Genomic DNA, 7500 nt, shown 5'->3' with positions numbered 1-7500 from the left:
AACTATTTGCCACCCGTGTCAGGTCAATCTGCTTTGGCATTATTGTCATCGGGAAAGATGGTATTTTTGGCAGTGGAGAAGCCATTCTATATTTTCAACTCTGTGGTATCAGCAAATGTCGATTTCTGATTGAGCGTAGATGATGGAATCGGTACCTCGGAGTAATAGATGGCAGTGAGACACATCCGTGTGACACCAGGATGGGAGCAGAGGGCCGGTCTGTCTGCAAGGAGGTCGCGTTTCAGGAGCTTTCATTACAAAGTTATCTTTTGATCATGAACTTTGCTGTCCAGCGACTGAAAAATTAAACCTGGAAAACTCCGCCAGTTAAGCCTAAAGAAATATGCACCACCAGTGGAGAGCAATGCTAATGTTTAACTAGCTGAAATAGCTGTTTGCTTAGTGGAGAATGTGAGGTATCTGACAGAAGGGACATCTCTCTTATTAGTAATCAAATAGGGCTGACCAGTTGTTGCCATCACTCTGGGATTGTGTCAGGCAATTGAGAACAAGTTCAACACTTTATAGAACTCCGACTACAAAAATCAATAGAATTATATTTGCCTTTAGTGTTTTAGCTATGGAAATCATATAGAGCCGGGTTGTTGCCTCGCGAGCCGAATTTATTTCTGCTTTGTTGACTGAAAAATAGTTGGAAGTGGAGGAATGTTGGTGCAGTGGAGGAGTGGCAGCGGTGCGGTGCGTTATTGGATTAGGGGAGCACTCATTGTTCCGACTTTGCAAGAGATGTGTGACTTTTGCTGGCGTAAGTGGTGAATCGCATTAAAGTGTGAATGCAACGGAACGCCATGAAAATTAACCGGGAAGGAAAATGAGAGGCATGTTTTGCTCTTCTGTGTTCGGTCGAGCTCTAATTTAGCGACATGGTCAGAGCGCTCATTTCGTGCCTATTGAACTACACGGAGCACTTTGCAAGGAGTTTGTGTTTACGGTCCATTCACAAGACGAAACATGGCACGAATACCATTTTTCGGCGATTAGGGATTATAATGATATATACGCAGCAATGTTGCAGAGTCACTGTGAGTTAAATTACGTCGGTTCTGCGAGGGGTGATCCCAATCAAATCTGCACAAGCCATGCGGTGTCAGGGCTTTTCTACCTCCCCCAAACGAGTAGAAGTGTGTTACAGTTTGGTATTCCAGAAGCATAAGAAGATATAAAAAATCAGAAAACATTTGGTTAATGGGTTTATCATGTTTATTTGAATAAGGAAGATTGAAACTCCATTTATGCCTAGCATAAATGCTTTAGAGATCTTAATTATTGATGAAAAATCTGCCGTGCTTCTAAATTTAAAGATATGACAATTTTATAGGAATTTTAATCACCTTCCACATTAGGAATTTTCAAGATTTTGTTTTTATGAGGACAGCGTATATGGCAGCCGTGCAGAGAGCAGCCAGGGCTGTGCACACACATGGGGCTGAGCGGGGGTTAGGGACGGTCCTCTGCATCCCACCATGTGCTTTTAAAGCGACTCTTGAGTGCAGCGTTCAGCAGCTGAGTGCATTGCAGCAAACATGGGAGGAAGGCATGTATGTGGAAAAGCTCTGTGCAGGCGCTGGTCCTCTGACACCACCAGAGTGTATTTCCAGGTCCCCAAATTCACGTTTGCTGGCTCTGCATGTTGGTAGCTGGTTACCTACATGGGTCGGTGGTGTTGGGTTTCGGGTTTGTGTTTCCTCCTGAGCATCGCAGAGTAGTGTTCCCCCAGCAGACCCCTGGCTCAGTTTACACTTTCCCATACGAAGTGTTACCGCTCCGGTAGTTGGCTGTAAGGAAGGATCAGACACAGTGTGCTTCATCCTTTTGTCCTTTGGATACATTTAGCAGCTTCTGACCAGATAAGGCATTTTTGTCCTCGGGATACAAACCAATAACTCAGTGCTGAATTGAGATCTATGGGCGCCCATTCGTTCCAGCCCACACCAGGAGTCGCTCTGATAGTTGGAGCTGTTTATCGCAATGGGGGAAAAAAGGAAAAAGAAAAAAAAAATAAATCCAACAACCTTTTTTGCACCTTGGGAATAATAATTTGTTAGCAGTGAAGGTATTTTAAATAAACCTCTGTAAGCGTACATGGGAATGCTGCAGTAAGATTTGAGTGCAAAAACAAAACTAAGGCCTTGCAACGGCGATACCGCCTGCCCTCCCACCTTCTAAATCATCGAGAACCATTTACCTCGGTGTGGTTTTCTCACGCAGTGTGGCTGAGTGCGCACACTTCTGCTGCTGTGCACTCTGAGGTGTCTTCTGCCACATTGGGGCTGTTGGCACGGTGCAGCAACACGCGGAGTCACCAACAAACCGCCATAAAGTGCAGCGCAGTCGGTAAAGAGATGCTGCAGGAAAAGCGTCCCTGGGAAATGAGGCTGACCCAAAGAAAAGCAAATAAAAGAAAGGAAAAGGCCCATATTTTCTTTGCGGTGTTGCTGAAAAGGATGGGAGTATCATTTTCATAGTGGAATAATGTTTTCTGGGAAAACACAAAAGCAGATGTTCCTCATTAGGAACACCCATTGTCTACATATCACAAGTATGAACAGATAAATCTATCCTATTTCACCCATACATTCCAATGGCTGTAAATGATTACAGGATGCCGCAGTAACTGCTAAACCCAAACCACACTGTGTGCTAAAATAATTTCTCTGTGCCATCACGATATATTTTATTGGAAGGTATGGAAATTCCTGGGAAGACACATCCTCCTGCCTTTTCCTTTCCTTGTTTGGCTGTGAAGGCTCCATGGTGACCAACTGTTGAGAGCTCAGGAGCGATGCTGGGGGAGCGGGGCATGGGGCAGCTAGGGACACGGGGCAACTCCCAGGCAGCAGGGGCAGCTTGCGGGAAGGCATCTTGCAGGTTGAGAAGTGAACAGCTTGCAGACAGTTTGCAGGCAGGCAGCAGTAGCAGTAGGCAGCCTGCAGGCAGCGATGGGCAGCTTGCGGGTAGGGAGCTCTCATGCAGCTTCCACGAAGCAGCAGGCAGCTCCCATGCAGAAGTGGGCAGCTTGCATGCAGTTTGCTTGCAACTTGCTTGCAGCAGTGGGCAGCTCTCCTATAGCCCACATGTAGCAGCAGGAAGCTCTCATGCAGCAGTTGCGTGCAGCTGACTTTGCAGCCATCACATGCAGCATGGGCTGCCTGTGCACCGTGGCATGTCTTGCATGCCCTGCACTGCTCCTCCAGATGGTCCCCCCGCTGACCCGCTCTGCTGGCACCTGTGCAGGCAGCCAGGGCCCCCGCCCCACAAACCTGGCACGGCATTGCAGTGTTTGGAGGCTTTATCATTCTGTGTGTGTCCCACTTTCCTGTCGGGCAGCCAGACATCTGTTTATCCCATTTCTTTCGTACAGAGTTTGGAATAGCTTTAGTTTGGGGGAATAAGAAGTTTTGTCATATTCAGCAGCTGCTGCCGAGCCCTGCAGCTCCCAGCATACTTGCAGGCTGACCTCAAGGCTGAGTGTGGGGTGGATGCAGCCCACATCCCACACCTCTGCACGGACATTGTGTACCCACTGTGGCTCTGGCCGGGGTCCTCACCCAACCCACGCTGCAGGGTTACACCTTGGCTGAGGTGCAGGAGCAGTGGCCTCAGACTGATGGGAGCGTTTTTTAGGCACCAGTGTTTCCTTTCACTTCCTGTCACAAAGGTCAGCGGGAGCGACCTTTGCTGGCGGTGCCGGGCGCTGAATTATTCATGCGATTGACTTTTTGTCAGCGCACACAGTTGTGCTCTGGGACGTTTTATTCATTTACCTCATTTAAAGCGCCTTTCTGCACCTGTTCAAGTATTAATATCATGTAATTTGGGCCTAATGCCGATTTTGCTGAACACTCATTATATTTTTTATTAGCTATATTTCCAAACGATTATGTATGATTATTACCCAGCCTTACAAACAGCAATGGGTTATTCCCCAGACCTTTACATCTTCTTGTCAGGTTGTTTTCAGAAGCGAGGAGGATAAACATTTGACCAGTCCCAATGTTTTTATTCCTACTCCATATCCAACCAGAGAACTTAAAGCTTTTTCCCTTATGGCTTTGCGAAAGCGTGATTAAATCCAACTCTGCGGAAGCTGTACAAATGCCAGCATTTATAAGGTCAACGCTTTTGTTAAAAATGCTATGTAAATGAGGATCTGCAAAAAGGGACATTAAATAAAATTAAATTCATTGTCTTCTTTAATGTCATTTACATTTTGGCTAAGCCCCGGCCTGTCAAGGAGGATTTTTTAAATAATTTTAATTACACATCATTTAGGGATCCAAGGTTTTCTATTCAGTAGCATTTGGATAACCTGCAAAATGGTGACTGTTTATTAACTTCTTAAATGACAACTTGTCATCTCAGCTGCACAGCGCAGGGAAAGCACAGCGGTTTGGTGTCATCTTCCTTTATTTCTTGTATTTCTTTAAGATGTGGGCACAGCTACCGAAGAACAAACCTTACCGTACCTCCGCTGCTCCTCTGCCCTCACTGTCCTATAGGTGCTACCAGCATCAAAGTTCATTATAAAGCGATAACTTTCCCAGGCAACCATTCCCTTAAAAAATGTCTCTACCAGAAACCGCCCGTTGTGTTTTTCCTTAGGAAGATGTGGCAGATCCCCAGGTTTGCACCAATGACGGAGGTGGGTGGCTGCCCCTGCAGCACTCAGGTGTGAGCACCTTGCTGCTGTCTGGGGCAGAGGGCAATGCTGGGAGCAGGGGATGCTCTATGCTGTGCTGCATCACCACATTGAGCTGTGCAGAATGCAGGGTGTGGGGTGGCAGAGGATTAGGGCAGAGCAGAGAGCCGGGCTCACCGCACCCCGGGAGCACTGCTCCATGCTTTCCTCCTCTCCTCCTCTCTTCCCTCCTTTCCCCAGGCCGCCTCAGCCATGCCATTGACATCCTCCTCTTAATCCCCACTCTTAATCAGAACGCGAGGCGCGGTTAATGAAATTGTGTAAATACCTGCGCTGCTGGAGGAGCGCTCCGAGCATCCTCCAACCATTGTTCCAAGCAAATCCCCAATGTGTTGGAGGAGACTTCTGTAACACTTTTTTTTCCCCCTCCCTGTATAATACTTGATTATTTGCAGGGAGCCATAGGCATTGCAGGACTGCTGTAGGAGGGAGGAAGGGAATAGCTTGCTTTGGTGAGAAAGGAAAAGAGGGGGCAGGGATTTGAGCAAAGCTGTCAAAAACTATACTGCAGGAGGTACCCTGATACAAACCATCCCGTGCTTCTGCTGCAGCCTTATCAGGTGAAAAGCAAAGATACTGCCAGAGCCTGTAATTTGGTTAGAATGCCTTTGATGAATTGGATTAGGTTATGGAAAAATCTTTCAAACTCAGAGTTCTGGTACGTGAGCTTACAGGAAGTAAATAATTACCCTCAGACAGCAGATAATTAAAAAAAACAACCTGCGAAGCAAAGTGGTAGAGATGGCTTTAATAAAACTCTGCACACGATGCTGGGCTGAGGGGTCTGAGTGCTGCGGGGCCATTGGGGACCACTGGTGGGGTGCGGGGACCCCGGGTGGGGAGGGAGGAAATTCCCAGCTCGAGGATGGGAATTGTCACCGAAGACAGCAGGAGGTGATTGACAAGCAGGGCTACAGGAAGGGAGAGCTCGGGGAGCTCAACCTGCGCTTGGCAGCGCTTCCAGGGCTCGCGCTCCAGGAAAATGAGAACCATTCACCTCGGCCAGGCTGCCAGAACACAAGCTCCTCTTGTTTGTTTATCTTCACAGCAAATCTCACAAAAATGCTTGTGGTCAAAGCGATGTATAACACAACACTGTGCGGCATTATTAATCCGCTATTAAAATAAAGATGGAACTGAGTTTGAGAAAAAAATACCCGAAGCTGGGGGGTTTTACAGGCTGAGGGGTTCCCAGGATTTTATGAGATGCAGTGATTGGAGTTTGCTGTTAACTGTTTTGGTTCATTAGCAATTGAAGCTGAAGGAAGCTCGCTGGTTCCTCGGTGAGTCAGCTCTGCCAGACGCAACAGTGCTGCTCCGTTCTGGTTTGTGTTTTGTTGCTGAAGGAGCTTTCCCGATTTCTTGGGGGTGGAAAAAAAATCCAGAGTGCAAACAGCATTTGTTGTGTAGAAGGGGAACGTGTTTGTTCTGCCGTGTGTGTGGATCCTGGTGTGCTGGGCTAAAGGCAAATTGAACAAACTAAAATATCTAGGATACTTTCAGCAAAAGTTTCACAGCCAGAAAATTACGCGGAGCCAATCATTGTGCGGTCGTGGTGCCAGAAGTGCATAAAGTAAACTGCATCATCTGAGCACAGCGGTGAGGATAGCGTTGTGTTTTCCCAATAATTCACTAGGAAATGAGTTTAACATGTGTGGAAAGGAAGGGGCTTACATTTGTGTTGTTGTAAGACATGTAGCATGGGCCCAGCTAGCGGAAGGAGTCGGCTCCAGCTTGTCTCTAGTGAAAGACGAAACACGGTTACACATCTGGTGAGAAAGAACAGTTCATTTACCGAGACAGCTCGCTCTCTGCTGCAGCTGAAAGGAGCTATTTTGACAGAAACAAAGCCATGGGGGCTGGGGTGAGCGATTAGCAGTATTCTGCCCACTAAAAAACTCCTTGGCCTTAATGATAAAGAAATAAGAAAGGAAATAAAGAGACCTGGCCTAATCCTCGGGCAGTGTTTAAGGAGGCTTTCGGAAAGCAGCAATGCAAACAGTGGCTTCCATGCATAGCTCCCACTGCACTCCGTGAAAGTTTCTAAAAATAAAGAAAAGAATGAAAAATAGTGCAGAAGTTGAAGGAGTTTTCGAGCAGATTTCTTCAGGCAGAAGCCCAGTCTGACATCCTCAGTATAAAGCCATTTACCTTTACATTTGTGCATGGGAAGGAGGGATCCCGGCTGTGTGTGAGACCATGGCACCCTCATTTTAAAGGTGAATTGACTGCTGAATGCCCCAATGCACCCCCTGCTCACAACCACTCAGAACACTCAGCTTGGTCATAAAGCAAACACCAAGACCCGCAGAAGCCCCCGATCTACAAAACCCCACAATCCTATGGTTTGAGTGAGGTTATTAATACACAAAGGAGAGATGTGAGTGCCCTTTATTTTGAATAACAACCAATAAAATTGAATTGGTCTTGGTATTGTGTGGATTGTCGGGAATGCTCTTTACCAATCCAAATTTGATTAGGATTTCCTCTGTATGTTTGTGCAGTCCTTCTGTGGTTTGTGAGATGCTGATGGGCAGCAAGCTTCCTTTATCTAATCCAAATAGTGATATTAAGAGAGATACGTATCTATCATTGTAACCGAGGAGGAAACTTGGCCTGGACTCTGCTCTGCTGGAAACAAATGGTGGCTGAGAATGCTGTAAGGGGCAGAAAAGTGTGGAGTGATTTGTTGGCTCTTCTGCAGAGCCCACTGCTGCCTGAGTGTGCGATGGCTGCAGAGGGGAAGGGGAGTAACGGAGAGGAACACATTATAGCAAAAC

This window comes from Coturnix japonica, chromosome 6 (assembly GCF_001577835.2).
Source record: "Coturnix japonica isolate 7356 chromosome 6, Coturnix japonica 2.1, whole genome shotgun sequence".
Lineage (NCBI taxonomy): Eukaryota > Metazoa > Chordata > Aves > Galliformes > Phasianidae > Coturnix > Coturnix japonica.
Note: the sequence above shows the minus strand (reverse complement) of the source record.